Genomic DNA, 26,579 nt, shown 5'->3' with positions numbered 1-26,579 from the left:
CCTGCTTTCTGAGCCAGAATGGATGGACCATATTGAGTGGAAAGCCTGGCTTCAATAGGGGTCCCTGAATGTACATCTGCAGGCCTGCTTTGGGAGCCAGTATGGATGGATCCATATTGAGTGGAAAGCCTGGCTTCAACAGGGGTCCCTGAATGTACATCTGCAGGCCTGCTTTGGGAGCCAGTATGTATGGATCCATATTGATTGGAAAGCCTGGCTTCAACAGGGGTCCGTGAGTGTACATCTGCAGGCCTGCTTTGAGAGCCAGTATGGATGGACCATATTGAGTGGAAAGCCTGGCTTCAACAGGGGTCCGTGAGTGTACATCTGCAGGCCTGGCTTTGGAAGCCAGTATGGATGGATCCATATTGAGTGGAAAGCCTGGCTTCAACAGGGGTCCGTGAATGTGCATCTGCAGGCCTGGCTTTGGGAGCCAGTATGGATGGATCCATATGGAGTGGACAACCTGGCTTCAACAGGGGTCCGTGAGTGTACATCTGCAGGCCTGCTTTGGGAGCCATTATGGATGGATCCATATTGAGTGGAAAGCCTGGCTTCAACAGGGGTCTGTGAATGTACATCTGCAGGACTGCTTTGGGAGCCAGAATGGATGGATCCATATTGAGTGGGAAGCCTGGCTTCAACAGGGGTCCCTGAATGTACATCTGCAGGACTGCTTTGTGAGCCAGTATGGATGGATCCATATTGAGTGGAAAGCCTGGCTTCAACAGGGGTCCGTGAATGTACATCTGCAGGCCTGGCTTTGGGAGCCAGGATGGATGGATCCATATTGAGTGGAAAACCTGGCTTCAACAGGGGTCGGTGAATGTACATCTGCAGGCCTGCTTTGGGAGCCAGTATGGATGGATCCATATTGAGTGGAAAGCCTGGCTTCAACAGGGGTCTGTGAGTGTACATCTGCAGGCCTGCTTTGGGAGCCAGTATGGATGGATCCATATTGAGTGGAAAGCCTGGCTTCAACAGGGGTCTGTGAATGTACATCTGCAGGCCTGCTTTGGGAGCCAGTATGGATGGATCCATATTGAGTGGAAAGCCTGGCTTCAACAGGGGTCTGTGAATGTACATCTGCAGGCCTGCTTTGGGAGCCAATGGATGGATCCATATTGAGTGGACAGCCTGGCTTCAACAGGGGTCCCTGAATGTACATCTGCAGGCCTGCTTTGTGAGCCAGTATGGATGGATCCATATTATGTGGAAAGCCTGGCTTCAACAGGGGTCCGTGAATGTACATCTGCAGGCCTGCTATGGGAGCCAGTATGGATGGATCCATATTGAGTGGAAAGCCTGGCTTCAGCAGGGTCTCTGAATGTACATCTGCAGGCCTGCTTTGGGAGCCAGTATGGATGGATCCATATTGAGTGGAAAGCCTGGCTTCAACAGGGGTCCATGAATGTACATCTGCAGGCCTGGCTTTGGGAGCCAGAATGGATGGATCCATATTGATTGGAAAGCCTGGCTTTCACAGGGGTCCGTGAATGTACATCTGCAGGCCTGCTTTGGGAGCCAGTATGGGTGGATCCATATTGAGTGGAGAGCCTGGCTTCATCAGGGGTCCCTGAATGTACATCTGCAGGCCTGCTTTGTGAGCCAGTATGGGTGGATCCATATTGAGTGGAGAGCCTGGCTTCAACCGGGGTCCGTGAATGTACATCTGCAGGCCTGCTTTGGGAGCCAGTATGGATGGATCCATATTGAGTGGAGAGCCTGGCTTCAACAGGGGTCCGTGAATGTACACCTGCAGGCCTGCTTTGGGAGCCAGTATGGGTGGATCCATAACGAGTGGAAAGCCTGGCTTCATCTAGGGTCCGTGAGTGTACATCTGCAGGCCTGCTTTGGGAGCCAGTATGGATGGATCCATGTTGAGTGGAATGCCTGGCTTCAACAGGGGTCCGTGAGTGTACATCTGCAGGCCTGCTTTAGGAGCCAGTATGGATGGATCCATATTGAGTGGAAAGCCTGGCTTCAACAGTGGTCTGTGAGTGTACATCTGCAGGCCTGCTTTGGGAGCCAGTATGGATGGATCCATATTGAGTGGAAAGCCTGGCTTCAACAGGGGTCTGTGAATGTACATCTGCAGGCCTGCTATGGGAGCCATTATGGATGGATCCATATTGAGTGGAAAGCCTGGCTTCAACAGTGGTCCGTGAATGTATATCTGCAGGCCTGCTTTGGGAGCCAGTATGGATGGATCCATATTGAGTGGAAAGCCTGGCTTCAACAGGGGTCTGTGAGTGTACATCTGCAGGCCTGCTTTGGGAGCCAGTATGGATGGATCCATATTGAGTGAAAAGCCTGGCTTCAAAAGGGGTCCGTGAATGTACATCTGCAGGCCTGCTTTGGGAGCCAGTATGGGTGGATCCATATTGAGTGGAGAGCCTGGCTTCATCAGGGGTCCCTGAATGTACATCTGCAGGCCTGCTTTGTGAGCCAGTATGGGTGGATCCATATTGAGTGGAGAGCCTGGCTTCAACCGGGGTCCGTGAATGTACATCTGCAGGCCTGCTTTGTGAGCCAGTATGGATGGATCCATATTGAGTGGAGAGACTGGCTTCAACAGGGGTCCGTGAATGTACATCTGCAGGCCTGCTTTGGGAGCCAGTATGGATGGATCCATATTGAGTGGAAAGCCTGGCTTCAACAGGGGTCTGTGAATGTACATCTGCAGGCCTGCTTTGGGAGCCAGTATGCATGGATCCATATTGAGTGGAAAGCCTGGCTTCAACAGGGGTCCGTGAATGTACATCTGCAGGCCTGCTTTGGGAGCCAGTATGGATGGATCCATATTGAGTGGAAAGCCTGGCTTCAACAGGGGTCTGTGAATGTACATCTGCAGGCCTGCTTTGAGAGCCAGTATGGATGGATCCATATTGAGTGGAAAGCCTGGCTTCAACAGGGGTCCATGAGTGTACATCTGCAGGCCTGCTATGGGAGCCAGTATGAATGGATCCATATTGAGTGGAAAGCCTGGCTTCAACAGTGGTCCGTGAATTTATATCTGCAGGCCTGCTTTGGGAGCCAGTATGGATGGATCCATATTGAGTGGAAAGCCTGGCTTCAACAGGGGTCTGTGAGTGTACATCTGCAGGCCTGCTTTGGGAGCCAGTATGGATGGATCCATATTGAGTGAAAAGCCTGGCTTCAAAAGGGATCCGTGAATGTACATCTGCAGGCCTGCTTTGGGAGCCAGTATGGGTGGATCCATATTGAGTGGAGAGCCTGGCTTCATCAGGGGTCCCTGAATGTACATCTGCAGGCCTGCTTTGTGAGCCAGTATGGGTGGATCCATATTGAGTGGAGAGCCTGGCTTCAACCGGGGTCCATGAATGTACATCTGCAGGCCTGCTTTGTGAGCCAGTATGGATGGATCCATATTGAGTGGAGAGACTGGCTTCAACAGGGGTCCGTGAATGTACATCTGCAGGCCTGCTTTGGGAGCCAGTATGGATGGATCCATATTGAGTGGAGAGCCTGGCTTCAACAGGGGTCCGTGAATGTACACCTGCAGGCCTGCTTTGGGAGCCAGTATGGATCGATCCATAACGAGTGGAAAGCCTGGCTTCAACTAGGGTCCGTGAGTGTACATCTGCAGGCCTGCTTTGGGAGCCAGTATGGATGGATCCATATTGAGTGGAATGCCTGGCTTCAACAGGGGTCCGTGAGTGTACATCTGCAGGCCTGCTTTAGGAGCCAGTATGGATGGATCCATATTGAGTAGAAAGCCTGGCTTCAACAGTGGTCTGTGAGTGAACATCTGCAGGCCTGCTTTGGGAGCCAGTATGGATGGATCCATATTGAGTGGAAAGCCTGGCTTCAACAGGGGTCTGTGAATGTACATCTGCAGGCCTTATTTGGGAGACAGTATGGATGGATCCATATTGAGTGGAAAGCCTGGCTTCAACAGGGGTCTGTGAATGTACATCTGCAGGACTGCTTTGGGAGCCAGAATGGATGGATCCATATTGAGTGGGAAGCCTGGCTTCAACAGGGGTCCCTAAATATACATCTGCAGGACTGCTTTGTGAGCCAGTATGGATGGATCCATATTGAGTGGAAAGCCTGGCTTCAACAGGGGTCCGTGAATGTACATCTGCAGGCCTGGCTTTGGGAGCCAGGCTGGATGGATCCATATTGAGTGGAAAACCTGGCTTCAACAGGGGTCGGTGAATGTACATCTGCAGGCCTGCTTTAGGAGCCAGTATGGATGGATCCATATTGAGTGGAAAGCCTGGCTTCAACAGGGGTCTGTGAATGTACATCTGCAGGCCTGCTTTGGGAGCCAGTATGGATGGATCCATATTGAGTGGAAAGCCTGGCTTCAACAGGGGTCTGTGAATGTACATCTGCAGGCCTGCTTTGGGAGCCAGAATGGATGGATCCATATTGAGTGGACAGCCTGGCTTCAACAGGGGTCCCTGAATGTACATCTGCAGGCCTGCTTTGTGAGCCAGTATGGATGGATCCATATTATGTGGAAAGCCTGGCTTCAACAGGGGTCCGTGAATGTACATCTGCAGGCCTGCTTTGGGAGCAAGTATGGATGGATCCATATTGAGTGGAATGCCTGGCTTCAACAGGGGTCTCTGAGTGTACATCTGCAGGCCTGCTTAGGGAGCCAGTATGGATGGACCCATATTGAGTGGAAAGCCTGGCTTCAACAGGGGTCCATGAGTGTACATCTGCAGGCCTGCTATGGGAGCCAGTATGGATGGATCCATATTGAGTGGAAAGCCTGGCTTCAGCAGGGTCTCTGAATGTACATCTGCAGGCCTGCTTTGGGAGCCAGTATGGATGGATCCATATTGAGTGGAAAGCCTGGCTTCAACAGGGGTCCATGAATGTACATCTGCAGGCCTGGCTTTGGGAGCCAGAATGGATGGATCCATATTGATTGGAAAGCCTGGCTTCCACAGGGGTCCGTGAATGTACATCTGCAGGCCTGCTTTGGGAGCCAGTATGGGTGGATCCATATTGAGTGGAGAGCCTGGCTTCATCAGGGGTCCCTGAATGTACATCTGCAGGCCTGCTTTGTGAGCCAGTATGGGTGGATCCATATTGAGTGGAGAGCCTGGCTTCAACCGGGGTCCGTGAATGTACATCTGCAGGCCTGCTTTGTGAGCCAGTATGGATGGATCCATATTGAGTGGAGAGCCTGGCTTCAATAGGGGTCCGTGAATGTACATCTGCAGGCCTGCTTTGCGAGCCAGTATGGATGGATCCATATTGAGTGGAGAGCCTGGCTTCAACAGGGGTCCGTGAATGTACACCTGCAGGCCTGCTTTGGGAGCCAGTATGGGTGGATCCATAACGAGTGGAAAGCCTGGCTTCAACTAGGGTCCGTGAGTGTACATCTGCAGGCCTGCTTTGGGAGCCAGTATGGATGGATCCATGTTGAGTGGAATGCCTGGCTTCAACAGGGGTCCGTGAGTGTACATCTGCAGGCCTGCTTAAGGAGCCAGTATGGATGGATCCATATTGAGTGGAAAGCCTGGCTTCAACAGTGGTCTGTGAGTGTACATCTGCAGGCCTGCTTTGGGAGCCAGTATGGATGGATCCATATTGAGTGGAAAGCCTGGCTTCAACAGGGGTCTGTGAATGTACATCTGCAGGCCTGCTATGGGAGCCAGTATGGATGGATCCATATTGAGTGGAAAGCCTGGCTTCAACAGTGGTCCGTGAATGTATATCTGCAGGCCAGCTTTGGGAGCCAGTATGGATGGATCCATATTGAGTGGAAAGCCTGGCTTCAACAGGGGTCTGTGAGTGTACATCTGCAGGCCTGCTTTGGGAGCCAGTATGGATGGATCCATATTGAGTGAAAAGCCTGGCTTCAAAAGGGGTCCGTGAGTGTACATCTGCAGGCCTGCTTTGGGAGCCAGCATGGATGGATCCATATTGAGTGGAAAGACTGGCTTCAACAGGGGTCCCTGAATGTACATCTGCAGGCCTGCTTTGTGAGCCAGTATGGATGGATCCATATTGAGTGGAAAGCCTGGCTTCAACAGGGGTCCGTGAATGTACATCTGCACGCCTGCTTAGGGAGCCAGTATGGATGGATCAATATTGAGTGGAAAGCCTGGCTTCAACAGGGGTCCATGAATGTACATCTGCAGGCCTGGCTTTGGGAGCCAGTATGGATGTATCCATATTGAGTGGAAAACTTAGCTTCAACAGGGGTCGGTGAATGTACATCTGCAGGCCTGCTTTGGGAGCCAGTGTGGGAGGATCCATATTGAGTGGAGAGCCTGGCTTCAACAGGGGTCCCTGAATGTACATCTGCAGGCCTGCTTTGTGAGCCAGTATGGGTGGATCCATATTGAGTGGAGAGCCTGGCTTCAACTGGGGTCCGTGAATGTACATCTGCAGGCCTGCTTTGTGAGCCAGTATGGATGGATCCATATTGAGTGGAAAGCCTGGCTTCAACAGGGGTCCGTGAGTATACATCTGCAGGCCTGCTTTGGGAGCCAGTATGGATGGATCCATATTGCGTGGAGAGCATGGATTCAACAGGGTCTCTGAATGTACATCTGCAGGCCTGCTTTGGGAGCCAGTATGGATGGATTCATATTGAGTGGAAAGCCTGGCTTCAAAATGGGTCCCTGAATGTACATCTGCAGGCCTGCTTTTTGAGCCAGTATCGGTGGATCCATCTTGAGTGGAAAGCCTGGCTTCAACAGGGGTCCCTGAATGTACATCTGCAGGCCTGCTTTGGGAGCCAGTATGGATGGATCCATATTAAGTGGAAAGCCTGGCTTCAACAGGGGTCCGTGAATGTACATCTGCAGGCCTGCTTTGGGAGCCAGTATGGATGGATCCATATTGAGTGGAAAGCCTGGCTTCAACAGGGGTCTGTGAATGTACATCTGCAGGCCTGCTTTGGGAGCCAGTATGCATGGATCCATATTGAGTGGAAAGCCTGGCTTCAACAGGGGTCCGTGAATGTACATCTGCAGGCCTGCTTTGGGAGCCAGTATGGATGGATCCATATTGAGTGGAAAGCCTGGCTTCAACAGGGGTCTGTGAATGCACATCTGCAGGCCTGCTTTGAGAGCCAGTATGGATGGATCCATATTGAGTGGAAAGCCTGGCTTCAACAGGGGTCCATGAGTGTACATCTGCAGGCCTGCTATGGGAGCCAGTATGGATGGATCCATATTGAGTGGAAAGCCTGGCTTCAACAGTGGTCCGTGAATGTATATCTGCAGGCCTGCTTTGGGAGCCAGTATGGATGGATCCATATTGAGTGGAAAGCCTGGCTTCAACAGGGGTCTGTGAATGCACATCTGCAGGCCTGCTTTGAGAGCCAGTATGGATGGATCCATATTGAGTGGAAAGCCTGGCTTCAACAGGGGTCCATGAGTGTACATCTGCAGGCCTGCTTTGGGAGCCAGTATGGATGGATCCATATTGAGTGGAAAGCCTGGCTTCAACAGGGGTCTGTGAATGTACATCTGCAGGCCTGCTTTGGGAGCCAGTATGCATGGATCCATATTGAGAGGAAAGCCTGGCTTCAACAGGGGTCCGTGAATGTACATCTGCAGGCCTGCTTTGGGAGCCAGTATGGATGGATCCATATTGAGTGGAAAGCCTGGCTTCAACAGGGGTCCGTGAATGTACATCTGCAGGCCTGCTTTGGGAGCCAGTATGGATGGATCCATATTGAGTGGAAAGCCTGGCTTCAACAGGGGTCTGTGAATGTACATCTGCAGGCCTGCTTTGAGAGCCAGTATGGATGGATCCATATTGAGTGGAAAGCCTGGCTTCATAAGGGGTCCCTGAATGTACATCTGCAGGCCTGCTTTGGGAGCCAGTATGGATGGATCCATATTGAGTGGAAAGCCTGGCTTCAACAGGGGTCTGTGAATGTACATCTGCAGGCCTGCTTTGGGAGCCAGTATGCATGGATCCATATTGAGTGGAAAGCCTGGCTTCAACAGGGGTCCGTGAATGTACATCTGCAGGCCTGCTTTGGGAGCCAGTATGGATGGATCCATATTGAGTGGAAAGCCTGGCTTCAACAGGGGTCTGTGAATGCACATCTGCAGGCCTGCTTTGAGAGCCAGTATGGATGGATCCATATTGAGTGGAAAGCCTGGCTTCAACAGGGGTCCATGAGTGTACATCTGCAGGCCTGCTATGGGAGCCAGTATGGATGGATCCATATTGAGTGGAAAGCCTGGCTTCAACAGTGGTCCGTGAATGTATATCTGCAGGCCTGCTTTGGGAGCCAGTATGGATGGATCCATATTGAGTGGAAAGCCTGGCTTCAACAGGCGTCTGTGAGTGTACATCTGCAGGCCTGCTTTGGGAGCCAGTATGGATGGATCCATATTGAGTGAAAAGCCTGGCTTCAAAAGGGGTCCGTGAATGTACATCTGCAGGCCTGCTTTGGGAGCCAGTATGGGTGGATCCATATTGAGTGGAGAGCCTGGCTTCATCAGGGGTCCCTGAATGTACATCTGCAGGCCTGCTTTGTGAGCCAGTATGGGTGGATCCATATTGAGTGGAGAGCCTGGCTTCAACCGGGGTCCGTGAATGTACATCTGCAGGCCTGCTTTGTGAGCCAGTATGGATGGATCCATATTGAGTGGAGAGACTGGCTTCAACAGGGGTCCGTGAATGTACATCTGCAGGCCTGCTTTGGGAGCCAGTATGGATGGATCCATATTGAGTGGAGAGCCTGGCTTCAACAGTGGTCCGTGAATGTACACCTGCAGGCCTGCTTTGGGAGCCAGTATGGATGGATCCATAACGAGTGGAAAGCCTGGCTTCAACTAGGGTCCGTGAGTGTACATCTGCAGGCCTGCTTTGGGAGCCAGTATGGATGGATCCATATTGAGTGGAATGCCTGGCTTCAACAGGGGTCCATGAGTGTACATCTGCAGGCCTGCTTTAGGAGCCAGTATGGATGGATCCATATTGAGTAGAAAGCCTGGCTTCAACAGTGGTCTGTGAGTGAACATCTGCAGGCCTGCTTTGGGAGCCAGTATGGATGGATCCATATTGAGTGGAAAGCCTGGCTTCAACAGGGGTCTGTGAATGTACATCTGCAGGCCTGCTTTGGGAGACAGTATGGATGGATCCATATTGAGTGGAAAGCCTGGCTTCAACAGGGGTCTGTGAATGTACATCTGCAGGACTGCTTTGGGAGCCAGAATGGATGGATCCATATTGAGTGGGAAGCCTGGCTTCAACAGGGGTCCCTGAATGTACATCTGCAGGACTGCTTTGTGAGCCAGTATGGATGGATCCATATTGAGTGGAAAGCCTGGCTTCAACAGGGGTCCGTGAATGTACATCTGCAGGCCTGGCTTTGGGAGCCAGGATGGATGGATCCATATTGAGTGGAAAACCTGGCTTCAACAGGGGTCGGTGAATGTACATCTGCAGGCCTGCTTTAGGAGCCAGTATGGAAGGATCCATATTGAGTGGAAAGCCTGGCTTCAATAGGGGTCTGTGAATGTACATCTGCAGGCCTGCTTTGGGAGCCAGTATGGATGGATCCATATTGAGTGGAAAGCCTGGCTTCAACAGGGGTCTGTGAATGTACATCTGCAGGCCTGCTTTGGGAGCCAGAATGGATGGATCCATATTGAGTGGACAGCCTGGCTTCAACAGGGGTCCCTGAATGTACATCTGCAGGCCTGCTTTGTGAGCCAGTATGGATGGATCCATATTATGTGGAAAGCCTGGCTTCAACAGGGGTCCGTGAATGTACATCTGCAGGCCTGCTTTGGGAGCAAGTATGGATGGATCCATATTGAGTGGAATGCCTGGCTTCAACAGGGGTCTGTGAGTGTACATCTGCAGGCCTGCTTAGGGAGCCAGTATGGATGGACCCATATTGAGTGGAAAGCCTGGCTTCAACAGAGGTCCATGAGTGTACATCTGCAGGCCTGCTATGGGAGCCAGTATGGATGGATCCATATTGAGTGAAAAGCCTGGCTTCAGCAGGGTCTCTGAATGTACATCTGCAGGCCTGCTTTGGGAGCCAGTATGGATGGATCCATATTGAGTGGAAAGCCTGGCTTCAACAGGGGTCCATGAATGTACATCTGCAGGCCTGGCTTTGGGAGCCAGAATGGATGGATCCATATTGATTGGAAAGCCTGGCTTCCACAGGGGTCCGTGAATGTACATCTGCAGGCCTGCTTTGGGAGCCAGTATGGGTGGATCCATATTGAGTGGAGAGCCTGGCTTCATCAGGGGTCCCTGAATGTACATCTGCAGGCCTGCTTTGTGAGCCAGTATGGGTGGATCCATATTGAGTGGAGAGCCTGGCTTCAACCGGGGTCCGTGAATGTACATCTGCAGGCCTGCTTTGTGAGCCAGTATGGATGGATCCATATTGAGTGGAGAGCCTGGCTTCAACAGGGGTCCGTGAATGTACATCTGCAGGCCTGCTTTGGGAGCCAGTATGGATGGATCCATATTGAGTGGAGAGCCTGGCTTCAACAGGGGTCCGTGAATGTACACCTGCAGGCCTGCTTTGGGAGCCAGTATGGGTGGATCCATAACGAGTGGAAAGCCTGGCTTCAACTAGGGTCCGTGAGTGTACATCTGCAGGCCTGCTTTGGGAGCCAGTATGGATGGATCCATGTTGAGTGGAATGCCTGGCTTCAACAGGGGTCCGTGAGTGTACATCTGCAGGCCTGCTTTAGGAGCCAGTATGGATGGATCCATATTGAGTGGAAAGCCTGGCTTCAACAGTGGTCTGTGAGTGTACATCTGCAGGCCTGCTTTGGGAGCCAGTATGGATGGATCCATATTGAGTGGAAAGCCTGGCTTCAACAGGGGTCTGTGAATGTACATCTGCAGGCCTGCTATGGGAGCCAGTATGGATGGATCCATATTGAGTGGAGAGCCTGGCTTCATCAGGGGTCCCTGAATGTACATCTGCAGGCCTGCTTTGTGAGCCAGTATGGGTGGATCCATATTGAGTGGAGAGCCTGGCTTCAACCGGGGTCCGTGAATGTACATCTGCAGGCCTGCTTTGTGAGCCAGTATGGATGGATCCATATTGAGTGGAGAGCCTGGCTTCAACAGGGGTCCGTGAATGTACATCTGCAGGCCTGCTTTGGGAGCCAGTATGGATGGATCCATATTGAGTGGAGAGCCTGGCTTCAACAGGGGTCCGTGAATGTACACCTGCAGGCCTGCTTTGGGAGCCAGTATGGGTGGATCCATAACGAGTGGAAAGCCTGGCTTCAACTAGGGTCCGTGAGTGTACATCTGCAGGCCTGCTTTGGGAGCCAGTATGGATGGATCCATGTTGAGTGGAATGCCTGGCTTCAACAGGGGTCCGTGAGTGTACATCTGCAGGCCTGCTTTAGGAGCCAGTATGGATGGATCCATATTGAGTGGAAAGCCTGGCTTCAACAGTGGTCTGTGAGTGTACATCTGCAGGCCTGCTTTGGGAGCCAGTATGGATGGATCCATATTGAGTGGAAAGCCTGGCTTCAACAGGGGTCTGTGAATGTACATCTGCAGGCCTGCTATGGGAGCCAGTATGGATGGATCCATATTGAGTGGAAAGCCTGGCTTCAACAGTGGTCCGTGAATGTATATCTGCAGGCCTGCTTTGGGAGCCAGTATGGATGGATCCATATTGAGTGGAAAGCCTGGCTTCAACAGGGGTCTGTGAGTGTACATCTGCAGGCCTGCTTTGGGAGCCAGTATGGATGGATCCATATTGAGTGAAAAGCCTGGCTTCAAAAGGGGTCCGTGAATGTACATCTGCAGGCCTGCTTTGGGAGCCAGTATGGGTGGATCCATATTGAGTGGAGAGCCTGGCTTCATCAGGGGTCCCTGAATGTACATCTGCAGGCCTGCTTTGTGAGCCAGTATGGGTGGATCCATATTGAGTGGAGAGCCTGGCTTCAACCGGGGTCCGTGAATGTACATCTGCAGGCCTGCTTTGTGAGCCAGTATGGATCGATCCATATTGAGTGGAGAGACTGGCTTCAACAGGGGTCCGTGAATGTACATCTGCAGGCCTGCTTTGGGAGCCAGTATGGATGGATCCATATTGAGTGGAAAGCCTGGCTTCAACAGGGGTCTGTGAATGTACATCTGCAGGCCTGCTTTGGGAGCCAGTATGCATGGATCCATATTGAGTGGAAAGCCTGGCTTCAACAGGGGTCCGTGAATGTACATCTGCAGGCCTGCTTTGGGAGCCAGTATGGATGGATCCATATTGAGTGGAAAGCCTGGCTTCAACAGGGGTCTGTGAATGTACATCTGCAGGCCTGCTTTGAGAGCCAGTATGGATGGATCCATATTGAGTGGAAAGCCTGGCTTCAACAGGGGTCCATGAGTGTACATCTGCAGGCCTGCTATGGGAGCCAGTATGGATGGATCCATATTGAGTGGAAAGCCTGGCTTCAACAGTGGTCCGTGAATGTATATCTGCAGGCCTGCTTTGGGAGCCAGTATGGATGGATCCATATTGAGTGGAAAGCCTGGCTTCAACAGGGGTCTGTGAGTGTACATCTGCAGGCCTGCTTTGGGAGCCAGTATGGATGGATCCATATTGAGTGAAAAGCCTGGCTTCAAAAGGGGTCCGTGAATGTACATCTGCAGGCCTGCTTTGGGAGCCAGTATGGGTGGATCCATATTGAGTGGAGAGCCTGGCTTCATCAGGGGTCCCTGAATGTACATCTGCAGGCCTGCTTTGTGAGCCAGTATGGGTGGATCCATATTGAGTGGAGAGCCTGGCTTCAACCGGGGTCCGTGAATGTACATCTGCAGGCCTGCTTTGTGAGCCAGTATGGATGGATCCATATTGAGTGGAGAGACTGGCTTCAACAGGGGTCCGTGAATGTACATCTGCAGGCCTGCTTTGGGAGCCAGTATGGATGGATCCATATTGAGTGGAGAGCCTGGCTTCAACAGGGGTCCGTGAATGTACACCTGCAGGCCTGCTTTGGGAGCCAGTATGGATCGATCCATAACGAGTGGAAAGCCTGGCTTCAACTAGGGTCCGTGAGTGTACATCTGCAGGCCTGCTTTGGGAGCCAGTATGGATGGATCCATATTGAGTGGAATGCCTGGCTTCAACAGGGGTCCGTGAGTGTACATCTGCAGGCCTGCTTTAGGAGCCAGTATGGATGGATCCATATTGAGTAGAAAGCCTGGCTTCAACAGTGGTCTGTGAGTGAACATCTGCAGGCCTGCTTTGGGAGCCAGTATGGATGGATCCATATTGAGTGGAAAGCCTGGCTTCAACAGGGGTCTGTGAATGTACATCTGCAGGCCTTATTTGGGAGACAGTATGGATGGATCCATATTGAGTGGAAAGCCTGGCTTCAACAGGGGTCTGTGAATGTACATCTGCAGGACTGCTTTGGGAGCCAGAATGGATGGATCCATATTGAGTGGGAAGCCTGGCTTCAACAGGGGTCCCTGAATGTACATCTGCAGGACTGCTTTGTGAGCCAGTATGGATGGATCCATATTGAGTGGAAAGCCTGGCTTCAACAGGGGTCCGTGAATGTACATCTGCAGGCCTGGCTTTGGGAGCCAGGATGGATGGATCCATATTGAGTTGAAAACCTGGCTTCAACAGGGGTCGGTGAATGTACATCTGCAGGCCTGCTTTAGGAGCCAGTATGGATGGATCCATATTGAGTGGAAAGCCTGGCTTCAACAGGGGTCTGTGAATGTACATCTGCAGGCCTGCTTTGGGAGCCAGTATGGATGGATCCATATTGAGTGGAAAGCCTGGCTTCAACAGGGGTCTGTGAATGTACATCTGCAGGCCTGCTTTGGGAGCCAGAATGGATGGATCCATATAGAGTGGACAGCCTGGCTTCAACAGGGGTCCCTGAATGTACATCTGCAGGCCTGCTTTGTGAGCCAGTATGGATGGATCCATATTATGTGGAAAGCCTGGCTTCAACAGGGGTCCGTGAATGTACATCTGCAGGCCTGCTTTGGGAGCAAGTATGGATGGATCCATATTGAGTGGAATGCCTGGCTTCAACAGGGGTCTCTGAGTGTACATCTGCAGGCCTGCTTAGGGAGCCAGTATGGATGGACCCATATTGAGTGGAAAGCCTGGCTTCAACAGGGGTCCATGAGTGTACATCTGCAGGCCTGCTATGGGAGCCAGTATGGATGGATCCATATTGAGTGGAAAGCCTGGCTTCAACAGGCGTCTGTGAGTGTACATCTGCAGGCCTGCTTTGGGAGCCAGTATGGATGGATCCATATTGAGTGAAAAGCCTGGCTTCAAAAGGGGTCCGTGAATGTACATCTGCAGGCCTGCTTTGGGAGCCAGTATGGGTGGATCCATATTGAGTGGAGAGCCTGGCTTCATCAGGGGTCCCTGAATGTACATCTGCAGGCCTGCTTTGTGAGCCAGTATGGGTGGATCCATATTGAGTGGAGAGCCTGGCTTCAACCGGGGTCCGTGAATGTACATCTGCAGGCCTGCTTTGTGAGCCAGTATGGATGGATCCATATTGAGTGGAGAGACTGGCTTCAACAGGGGTCTGTGAATGTACATCTGCAGGACTGCTTTGGGAGCCAGAATGGATGGATCCATATTGAGTGGGAAGCCTGGCTTCAACAGGGGTCCCTGAATGTACATCTGCAGGACTGCTTTGTGAGCCAGTATGGATGGATCCATATTGAGTGGAAAGCCTGGCTTCAACAGGGGTCCGTGAATGTACATCTGCAGGCCTGGCTTTGGGAGCCAGGATGGATGGATCCATATTGAGTTGAAAACCTGGCTTCAACAGGGGTCGGTGAATGTACATCTGCAGGCCTGCTTTAGGAGCCAGTATGGATGGATCCATATTGAGTGGAAAGCCTGGCTTCAACAGGGGTCTGTGAATGTACATCTGCAGGCCTGCTTTGGGAGCCAGTATGGATGGATCCATATTGAGTGGAAAGCCTGGCTTCAACAGGGGTCTGTGAATGTACATCTGCAGGCCTGCTTTGGGAGCCAGAATGGATGGATCCATATAGAGTGGACAGCCTGGCTTCAACAGGGGTCCCTGAATGTACATCTGCAGGCCTGCTTTGTGAGCCAGTATGGATGGATCCATATTATGTGGAAAGCCTGGCTTCAACAGGGGTCCGTGAATGTACATCTGCAGGCCTGCTTTGGGAGCAAGTATGGATGGATCCATATTGAGTGGAATGCCTGGCTTCAACAGGGGTCTCTGAGTGTACATCTGCAGGCCTGCTTAGGGAGCCAGTATGGATGGACCCATATTGAGTGGAAAGCCTGGCTTCAACAGGGGTCCATGAGTGTACATCTGCAGGCCTGCTATGGGAGCCAGTATGGATGGATCCATATTGAGTGGAAAGCCTGGCTTCAACAGGCGTCTGTGAGTGTACATCTGCAGGCCTGCTTTGGGAGCCAGTATGGATGGATCCATATTGAGTGAAAAGCCTGGCTTCAAAAGGGGTCCGTGAATGTACATCTGCAGGCCTGCTTTGGGAGCCAGTATGGGTGGATCCATATTGAGTGGAGAGCCTGGCTTCATCAGGGGTCCCTGAATGTACATCTGCAGGCCTGCTTTGTGAGCCAGTATGGGTGGATCCATATTGAGTGGAGAGCCTGGCTTCAACCGGGGTCCGTGAATGTACATCTGCAGGCCTGCTTTGTGAGCCAGTATGGATGGATCCATATTGAGTGGAGAGACTGGCTTCAACAGGGGTCCGTGAATGTACATCTGCAGGCCTGCTTTGGGAGCCAGTATGGATGGATCCATATTGAGTGGAGAGCCTGGCTTCAACAGGGGTCCGTGAATGTACACCTGCAGGCCTGCTTTGGGAGCCAGTATGGATGGATCCATAACGAGTGGAAAGCCTGGCTTCAACTAGGGTCCGTGAGTGTACATCTGCAGGCCTGCTTTGGGAGCCAGTATGGATGGATCCATATTGAGTGGAATGCCTGGCTTCAACTAGGGTCCATGAGTGTACATCTGCAGGCCTGCTTTAGGAGCCAGTATGGATGGATCCATATTGAGTAGAAAGCCTGGCTTCAACAGTGGTCTGTGAGTGAACATCTGCAGGCCTGCTTTGGGAGCCAGTATGGATGGATCCATATTGAGTGGAAAGCCTGGCTTCAACAGGGGTCTGTGAATGTACATCTGCAGGCCTGCTTTGGGAGACAGTATGGATGGATCCATATTGAGTGGAAAGCCTGGCTTCAACAGGGGTCTGTGAATGTACATCTGCAGGACTGCTTTGGGAGCCAGAATGGATGGATCCATATTGAGTGGGAAGCCTGGCTTCAACAGGGGTCCCTGAATGTACATCTGCAGGACTGCTTTGTGAGCCAGTATGGATGGATCCATATTGAGTGGAAAGCCTGGCTTCAACAGGGGTCCGTGAATGTACATCTGCAGGCCTGGCTTTGGGAGCCAGGATGGATGGATCCATATTGAGTGGAAAACCTGGCTTCAACAGGGGTCGGTGAATGTACATCTGCAGGCCTGCTTTAGGAGCCAGTATGGAAGGATCCATATTGAGTGGAAAGCCTGGCTTCAACAGGGGTCTGTGAATGTACATCTGCAGGCCTGCTTTGGGAGCCAGTATGGATGGATCCATATTGAGTGGAAAGCCTGGCTTCAACAGGGGTCTGTGAATGTACATCTGCAGGCCTGCTTTGGGAGCCAGAATGGATGGATCCATATTGAGTGGACAGCCTGGCTTCAACAGGGGTCCCTGAATGTACATCTGCAGGCCTGCTTTGTGAGCCAGTATGGATGGATCCATATTATGTGGAAAGCCTGGCTTCAACAGGGGTCCGTGAATGTACATCTGCAGGCCTGCTTTGGGAGCAAGTATGGATGGATCCATATTGAGTGGAATGCCTGGCTTCAACAGGGGTCTGTGAGTGTACATCTGCAGGCCTGCTTAGGGAGCCAGTATGGATGGACCCATATTGAGTGGAAAGCCTGGCTTCAACAGAGGTCCATGAGTGTACATCTGCAGGCCTGCTATGGGAGCCAGTATGGATGGATCCATATTGAGTGAAAAGCCTGGCTTCAGCAGGGTCTCTGAATGTACATCTGCAGGCCTGCTTTGGGAGCCAGTATGGATGGATCCATATTGAGTGGAAAGCCTGGCTTCAACAGGGGTCCATGAATGTACATCTGCAGGCCTGGCTTTGGGAGCCAGAATGGATGGATCCATATTGATTGGAAAGCCTGGCTTCCACAGGGGTCCGTGAATGTACATCTGCAGGCCTGCTTTGGGAGCCAGTATGGGTGGATCCATATTGAGTGGAGAGCCTGGCTTCATCAGGGGTCCCTGAATGTACATCTGCAGGCCTGCTTTGTGAGCCAGTATGGGTGGATCCATATTGAGTGGAGAGCCTGGCTTCAACCGGGGTCCGTGAATGTACATCTGCAGGCCTGCTTTGTGAGCCAGTATGGATGGATCCATATTGAGTGGAGAGCCTGGCTTCAACAGGGGTCCGTGAATGTACATCTGCAGGCCTGCTTTGGGAGCCAGTATGGATGGATCCATATTGAGTGGAGAGCCTGGCTTCAACAGGGGTCCGTGAATGTACACCTGCAGGCCTGCTTTGGGAGCCAGTATGGGTGGATCCATAACGAGTGGAAAGCCTGGCTTCAACTAGGGTCCGTGAGTGTACATCTGCAGGCCTGCTTTGGGAGCCAGTATGGATGGATCCATGTTGAGTGGAATGCCTGGCTTCAACAGGGGTCCGTGAGTGTACATCTGCAGGCCTGCTTTAGGAGCCAGTATGGATGGATCCATATTGAGTGGAAAGCCTGGCTTCAACAGTGGTCTGTGAGTGTACATCTGCAGGCCTGCTTTGGGAGCCAGTATGGATGGATCCATATTGAGTGGAAAGCCTGGCTTCAACAGGGGTCTGTGAATGTACATCTGCAGGCCTGCTATGGGAGCCAGTATGGATGGATCCATATTGAGTGGAGAGCCTGGCTTCATCAGGGGTCCCTGAATGTACATCTGCAGGCCTGCTTTGTGAGCCAGTATGGGTGGATCCATATTGAGTGGAGAGCCTGGCTTCAACCGGGGTCCGTGAATGTACATCTGCAGGCCTGCTTTGTGAGCCAGTATGGATGGATCCATATTGAGTGGAGAGCCTGGCTTCAACAGGGGTCCGTGAATGTACATCTGCAGGCCTGCTTTGGGAGCCAGTATGGATGGATCCATATTGAGTGGAGAGCCTGGCTTCAACAGGGGTCCGTGAATGTACACCTGCAGGCCTGCTTTGGGAGCCAGTATGGGTGGATCCATAACGAGTGGAAAGCCTGGCTTCAACTAGGGTCCGTGAGTGTACATCTGCAGGCCTGCTTTGGGAGCCAGTATGGATGGATCCATGTTGAGTGGAATGCCTGGCTTCAACAGGGGTCCGTGAGTGTACATCTGCAGGCCTGCTTTAGGAGCCAGTATGATTGGATCCATATTGAGTGGAAAGCCTGGCTTCAACAGTGGTCTGTGAGTGTACATCTGCAGGCCTGCTTTGGGAGCCAGTATGGATGGATCCATATTGAGTGGAAAGCCTGGCTTCAACAGGGGTCTGTGAATGTACATCTGCAGGCCTGCTATGGGAGCCAGTATGGATGGATCCATATTGAGTGGAAAGCCTGGCTTCAACAGTGGTCCGTGAATGTATATCTGCAGGCCTGCTTTGGGAGCCAGTATGGATGGATCCATATTGAGTGGAAAGCCTGGCTTCAACAGGGGTCTGTGAGTGTACATCTGCAGGCCTGCTTTGGGAGCCAGTATGGATGGATCCATATTGAGTGAAAAGCCTGGCTTCAAAAGGGGTCCGTGAATGTACATCTGCAGGCCTGCTTTGGGAGCCAGTATGGGTGGATCCATATTGAGTGGAGAGCCTGGCTTCATCAGGGGTCCCTGAATGTACATCTGCAGGCCTGCTTTGTGAGCCAGTATGGGTGGATCCATATTGAGTGGAGAGCCTGGCTTCAACCGGGGTCCGTGAATGTACATCTGCAGGCCTGCTTTGTGAGCCAGTATGGATGGATCCATATTGAGTGGAGAGACTGGCTTCAATAGGGGTCCGTGAATGTACATCTGCAGGCCTGCTTTGGGAGCCAGTATGGATGGATCCATATTGAGTGGAAAGCCTGGCTTCAACAGGGGTCTGTGAATGTACATCTGCAGGCCTGCTTTGGGAGCCAGTATGCATGGATCCATATTGAGTGGAAAGCCTGGCTTCAACAGGGGTCCGTGAATGTACATCTGCAGGCCTGCTTTGGGAGCCAGTATGGATGGATCCATATTGAGTGGAAAGCCTGGCTTCAACAGGGGTCTGTGAATGTACATCTGCAGGCCTGCTTTGAGAGCCAGTATGGATGGATCCATATTGAGTGGAAAGCCTGGCTTCAACAGGGGTCCATGAGTGTACATCTGCAGGCCTGCTATGGGAGCCAGTATGGATGGATCCATATTGAGTGGAAAGCCTGGCTTCAACAGTGGTCCGTGAATGTATATCTGCAGGCCTGCTTTGGGAGCCAGTATGGATGGATCCATATTGAGTGGAAAGCCTGGCTTCAACAGGGGTCTGTGAGTGTACATCTGCAGGCCTGCTTTGGGAGCCAGTATGGATGGATCCATATTGAGTGAAAAGCCTGGCTTCAAAAGGGGTCCGTGAATGTACATCTGCAGGCCTGCTTTGGGAGCCAGTATGGGTGGATCCATATTGAGTGGAGAGCCTGGCTTCATCAGGGGTCCCTGAATGTACATCTGCAGGCCTGCTTTGTGAGCCAGTATGGGTGGATCCATATTGAGTGGAGAGCCTGGCTTCAACCGGGGTCCGTGAATGTACGTCTGCAGGCCTGCTTTGTGAGCCAGTATGGATGGATCCATATTGAGTGGAGAGACTGGCTTCAACAGGGGTCCGTGAATGTACATCTGCAGGCCTGCTTTGGGAGCCAGTATGGATGGATCCATATTGAGTGGAGAGCCTGGCTTCAACAGGGGTCCGTGAATGTACACCTGCAGGCCTGCTTTGGGAGCCAGTATGGATCGATCCATAACGAGTGGAAAGCCTGGCTTCAACTAGGGTCCGTGAGTGTACATCTGCAGGCCTGCTTTGGGAGCCAGTATGGATGGATCCATATTGAGTGGAATGCCTGGCTTCAACAGGGGTCCGTGAGTGTACATCTGCAGGCCTGCTTTAGGAGCCAGTATGGATGGATCCATATTGAGTAGAAAGCCTGGCTTCAACAGTGGTCTGTGAGTGAACATCTGCAGGCCTGCTTTGGGAGCCAGTATGGATGGATCCATATTGAGTGGAAAGCCTGGCTTCAACAGGGGTCTGTGAATGTACATCTGCAGGCCTTATTTGGGAGACAGTATGGATGGATCCATATTGAGTGGAAAGCCTGGCTTCAACAGGGGTCTGTGAATGTACATCTGCAGGACTGCTTTGGGAGCCAGAATGGATGGATCCATATTGAGTGGGAAGCCTGGCTTCAACAGGGGTCCCTGAATGTACATCTGCAGGACTGCTTTGTGAGCCAGTATGGATGGATCCATATTGAGTGGAAAGCCTGGCTTCAACAGGGGTCCGTGAATGTACATCTGCAGGCCTGGCTTTGGGAGCCAGGATGGATGGATCCATATTGAGTTGAAAACCTGGCTTCAACAGGGGTCGGTGAATGTACATCTGCAGGCCTGCTTTAGGAGCCAGTATGGATGGATCCATATTGAGTGGAAAGCCTGGCTTCAACAGGGGTCTGTGAATGTACATCTGCAGGCCTGCTTTGGGAGCCAGTATGGATGGATCCATATTGAGTGGAAAGCCTGGCTTCAACAGGGGTCTGTGAATGTACATCTGCAGGCCTGCTTTGGGAGCCAGAATGGATGGATCCATATAGAGTGGACAGCCTGGCTTCAACAGGGGTCCCTGAATGTACATCTGCAGGCCTGCTTTGTGAGCCAGTATGGATGGATCCATATTATGTGGAAAGCCTGGCTTCAACAGGGGTCCGTGAATGTACATCTGCAGGCCTGCTTTGGGAGCAAGTATGGATGGATCCATATTGAGTGGAATGCCTGGCTTCAACAGGGGTCTCTGAGTGTACATCTGCAGGCCTGCTTAGGGAGCCAGTATGGATGGACCCATATTGAGTGGAAAGCCTGGCTTCAACAGGGGTCCATGAGTGTACATCTGCAGGCCTGCTATGGGAGCCAGTATGGATGGATCCATATTGAGTGGAAAGCCTGGCTTCAGCAGGGTCTCTGAATGTACATCTGCAGGCCTGCTTTGGGAGCCAGTATGGATGGATCCATATTGAGTGGAAAGCCTGGCTTCAACAGGGGTCCATGAATGTACATCTGCAGGCCTGGCTTTGGGAGCCAGAATGGATGGATCCATATTGATTGGAAAGCCTGGCTTCCACAGGGGTCCGTGAATGTACATCTGCAGGCCTGCTTTGGGAGCCAGTATGGGTGGATCCATATTGAGTGGAGAGCCTGGCTTCATCAGGGGTCCCTGAATGTACATCTGCAGGCCTGCTTTGTGAGCCAGTATGGGTGGATCCATATTGAGTGGAGAGCCTGGCTTCAACCGGGGTCCGTGAATGTACATCTGCAGGCCTGCTTTGTGAGCCAGTATGGATGGATCCATATTGAGTGGAGAGCCTGGCTTCAATAGGGGTCCGTGAATGTACATCTGCAGGCCTGCTTTGGGAGCCAGTATGGATGGATCCATATTGAGTGGAGAGCCTGGCTTCAACAGGGGTCCGTGAATGTACACCTGCAGGCCTGCTTTGGGAGCCAGTATGGGTGGATCCATAACGAGTGGAAAGCCTGGCTTCAACTAGGGTCCGTGAGTGTACATCTGCAGGCCTGCTTTGGGAGCCAGTATGGATGGATCCATGTTGAGTGGAATGCCTGGCTTCAACAGGGGTCCGTGAGTGTACATCTGCAGGCCTGCTTAAGGAGCCAGTATGGATGGATCCATATTGAGTGGAAAGCCTGGCTTCAACAGTGGTCTGTGAGTGTACATCTGCAGGCCTGCTTTGGGAGCCAGTATGGATGGATCCATATTGAGTGGAAAGCCTGGCTTCAACAGGGGTCTGTGAATGTACATCTGCAGGCCTGCTATGGGAGCCAGTATGGATGGATCCATATTGAGTGGAAAGCCTGGCTTCAACAGTGGTCCGTGAATGTATATCTGCAGGCCAGCTTTGGGAGCCAGTATGGATGGATCCATATTGAGTGGAAAGCCTGGCTTCAACAGGGGTCTGTGAGTGTACATCTGCAGGCCTGCTGTGGGAGCCAGTATGGATGGATCCATATTGAGTGAAAAGCCTGGCTTCAAAAGGGGTCCGTGAGTGTACATCTGCAGGCCTGCTTTGGGAGCCAGCATGGATAGATCCATATTGAGTGGAAAGACTGGCTTCAACAGGGGTCCCTGAATGTACATCTGCAGGCCTGCTTTGTGAGCCAGTATGGATGGATCCATATTGAGTGGAAAGCCTGGCTTCAACAGGGGTCCGTGAATGTACATCTGCACGCCTGCTTTGGGAGCCAGTATGGATGGATCAATATTGAGTGGAAAGCCTGGCTTCAACAGGGGTCCATGAATGTACATCTGCAGGCCTGGCTTTGGGAGCCAGTATGGATGTATCCATATTGAGTGGAAAACTTAGCTTCAACAGGGGTCGGTGAATGTACATCTGCAGGCCTGCTTTGGGAGCCAGTGTGGGAGGATCCATATTGAGTGGAGAGCTTGGCTTCAACAGGGGTCCCTGAATGTACATCTGCAGGCCTGCTTTGTGAGCCAGTATGGGTGGATCCATATTGAGTGGAGAGCCTGGCTTCAACTGGGGTCCGTGAATGTACATCTGCAGGCCTGCTTTGTGAGCCAGTATGGATGGATCCATATTGAGTGGAAAGCCTGGCTTCAACAGGGGTCCGTGAGTATACATCTGCAGGCCTGCTTTGGGAGCCAGTATGGATGGATCCATATTGCGTGGAGAGCATGGATTCAACAGGGTCTCTGAATGTACATCTGCAGGCCTGCTTTGGGAGCCAGTATGGATGGATTCATATTGAGTGGAAAGCCTGGCTTCAAAATGGGTCCCTGAATGTACATCTGCAGGCCTGCTTTTTGAGCCAGTATCGGTGGATCCATCTTGAGTGGAAAGCCTGGCTTCAACAGGGGTCCCTGAATGTACATCTGCAGGCCTGCTTTGCGAGCCAGTATGGATGGATCCATATTAAGTGGAAAGCCTGGCTTCAACAGGGGTCCGTGAATGTACATCTGCAGGCCTGCTATGGGAGCCAGTATGGATAGATCCATATTGAGTGGAAAGCCTGGCTTCAACAGGGGTCCGTGAATGTACATCTGCAGGCCTGGCTTTGGGAGCCAGTATGGATGGATCCATATTGATTGGAAAGCCTGGCTTCCACAGGGGTCCGTGAATGTACATCTGCAGGCCTGCTTTGGGAGCCAGTATGGGTGGATCCATATTGAGTGGAGAGCCTGGCTTCATCAGGGGTCCCTGAATGTACATCTGCAGGCCTGCTTTGTGAGCCAGTATGGGTGGATCCATATTGAGTGGAGAGCCTGGCTTCAACCGGGGTCCGTGAATGTACATCTGCAGGCCTGCTTTGTGAGCCAGTATGGATGGATCCATATTGAGTGGAGAGCCTGGCTTCAACATGGGTCCGTGAATGTACATCTGCAGGCCTGCTTTGGGAGCCAGTATGGATGGATCCATATTGAGTGGAATGCCTGGCTTCAACAGGGGTCCGTGAGTGTACATCTGCAGGCCTGCTTTAGGAGCCAGTATGGATGGATCCATATTGAGTGGAAAGCCTGGCTTCAACAGTGGTCTGTGAGTGTACATCTGCAGGCCTGCTTTGGGAGCCAGTATGGATGGATCCATATTGAGTGGAAAGCCTGGCTTCAACAGGGGTCTGTGAATGTACATCTGCAGGCCTGCTTTGGGAGACAGTATGGATGGATCCATATTGAGTGGAAAGCCTGGCTTCAACAGGGGTCTGTGAATGTACATCTGCAGGACTGCTTTGGGAGCCAGAATGGGTGGATCCATATTGAGTGGGAAGCCTGGCTTCAACAGGGGTCCCTGAATGTACATCTGCAGGACTGCTTTGTGAGCCAGTATAAATGGATCCATATTGAGTGGAAAGCCTGGCTTCAACAGGGGTCCGTGAATGTACATCTGCAGGCCTGGCTTTGGGAGCCAGGATGGATGGATCCATATTGAGTGGAAAACCTGGCTTCAACAGGGGTCTGTGAATGTACATCTGCAGGCCTGCTTTGTGAGCCAGTATGGATGGATCCATATTGAGTGGAGAGCCTGGCTTCAACAGGGGTCCGTGAATGTACATCTGCAGGCCTGCTTTGGGAGCCAGTATGGATGGATCCCTATTGAGTGGAGAGCCTGGCTTCAACAGGGGTCCGTGAATGTACACCTGCAGGCCTGCTTTGGGAGCCAGTAATGGTGGATCCATAACGAATGGAAAGCCTGGCTTCAACTAGGGTCCGTGAGTGTACATCTGCAGGCCTGCTTTGGGAGCCAGTATGGATGGATCCATGTTGAGTGGAATGCCTGGCTTCAACAGGGGTCCGTGAGTGTACATCTGCAGGCCTGCTTTAGGAGCCAGTATGGATGGATCCATATTGAGTGGAAAGCCTGGCTTCAACAGTGGCCTGTGAGTGTACATCTGCAGGCCTGCTTTGGGAGCCAGTATGGATGGATCCATATTGAGTGGAAAGCCTGGCTTCAACAGGGGTCTGTGAATCTACATCTGCAGGCCTGCTATGGGAGCCAGTATGGATGGATCCATATTGAGTGGAAAGCCTGGCTTCAACAGTGGTCCGTGAATGTATATCTGCAGGCCTGCTTTGGGAGCCAGTATGGATGGATCCATATTGAGTGGAAAGCCTGGCTTCAACAGGGGTCTGTGAGTGTACATCTGCAGGCCTGCTTTGGGAGCCAGTATGGATGGATCCATATTGAGTGAAAAGCCTGGCTTCAAAAGGGGTCCGTGAGTGTACATCTGCAGGCCTGCTTTGGGAGCCAGCATGGATGGATCCATATTGAGTGGAAAGACTGGCTTCAACAGGGGTCCCTGAATGTACATCTGCAGGCCTGCTTTGTGAGCCAGTATGGATGGATCCATATTGAGTGGAAAGCCTGGCTTCAACAGGGGTCCGTGAATGTACATCTGCACGCCTGCTTTGGGAGCCAGTATGGATGGATCAATATTGAGTGGAAAGCCTGGCTTCAACAGGGGTCCATGAATGTACATCTGCAGGCCTGGCTTTGGGAGCCAGTATGGATGTATCCATATTGAGTGGAAAACTTAGCTTCAACAGGGGTCGGTGAATGTACATCTGCAGGCCTGCTTTGGGAGCCAGTGTGGGAGGATCCATATTGAGTGGAGAGCCTGGCTTCAACAGGGGTCCCTGAATGTACATCTGCAGGCCTGCTTTGTGAGCCAGTATGGGTGGATCCATATTGAGTGGAGAGCCTGGCTTCAACTGGGGTCCGTGAATGTACATCTGCAGGCCTGCTTTGTGAGCCAGTATGGATGGATCCATATTGAGTGGAAAGCCTGGCTTCAACAGGGGTCCGTGAGTATACATCTGCAGGCCTGCTTTGGGAGCCAGTATGGATGGATCCATATTGCGTGGAGAGCATGGATTCAACAGGGTCTCAGAATGTACATCTGCAGGCCTGCTTTGGGAGCCAGTATGGATGGATTCATATTGAGTGGAAAGCCTGGCTTCAAAATGGGTCCCTGAATGTACATCTGCAGGCCTGCTTTTTGAGCCAGTATCGGTGGATCCATCTTGAATGGAAAGCCTGGCTTCAACAGGGGTCCCTGAATGTACATCTGCAGGCCTGCTTTGTGAGCCAGTATGGATGGATCCATATTAAGTGGAAAGCCTGGCTTCAACAGGGGTCCGTGAATGTACATCTGCAGGCCTGCTTTGGGAGCCAGTATGGATAGATCCATATTGAGTGGAAAGCCTGGCTTCAACAGGGGTCCGTGAATGTACATCTGCAGGCCTGGCTTTGGGAGCCAGTATGGATGGATCCATATTGATTGGAAAGCCTAGCTTCCACTGGGGTCCGTGAATGTACATCTGCAGGCCTGCTTTGGGAGCCAGTATGGGTGGATCCATATTGAGTGGAGAGCCTGGCTTCATCAGGGGTCCCTGAATGTACATCTGCAGGCCTGCTTTGTGAGCCAGTATGGGTGGATCCATATTGAGTGGAGAGCCTGGCTTCAACCGGGGTCCGTGAATGTACATCTGCAGGCCTGCTTTGTGAGCCAGTATGGATGGATCCATATTGAGTGGAGAGCCTGGCTTCAACAGGGGTCCGTGAATGTACATCTGCAGGCCTGCTTTGGGAGCCAGTATGGATGGATCCATATTGAGTGGAGAGCCTGGCTTCAACAGGGGTCCGTGAATGTACACCTGCAGGCCTGCTTTGGGAGCCAGTATGGGTGGATCTATAACGAGTGGAAAGCCTGGCTTCAACTAGGGTCCGTGAGTGTACATCTGCAGGCCTGCTTTGGGAGCCAGTATGGATGGA

Source organism: Triturus cristatus, chromosome 1_1 (assembly GCF_964204655.1).
Source record: "Triturus cristatus chromosome 1_1, aTriCri1.1, whole genome shotgun sequence".
NCBI classification, from domain to species: domain Eukaryota; kingdom Metazoa; phylum Chordata; class Amphibia; order Caudata; family Salamandridae; genus Triturus; species Triturus cristatus.
Note: the sequence above shows the minus strand (reverse complement) of the source record.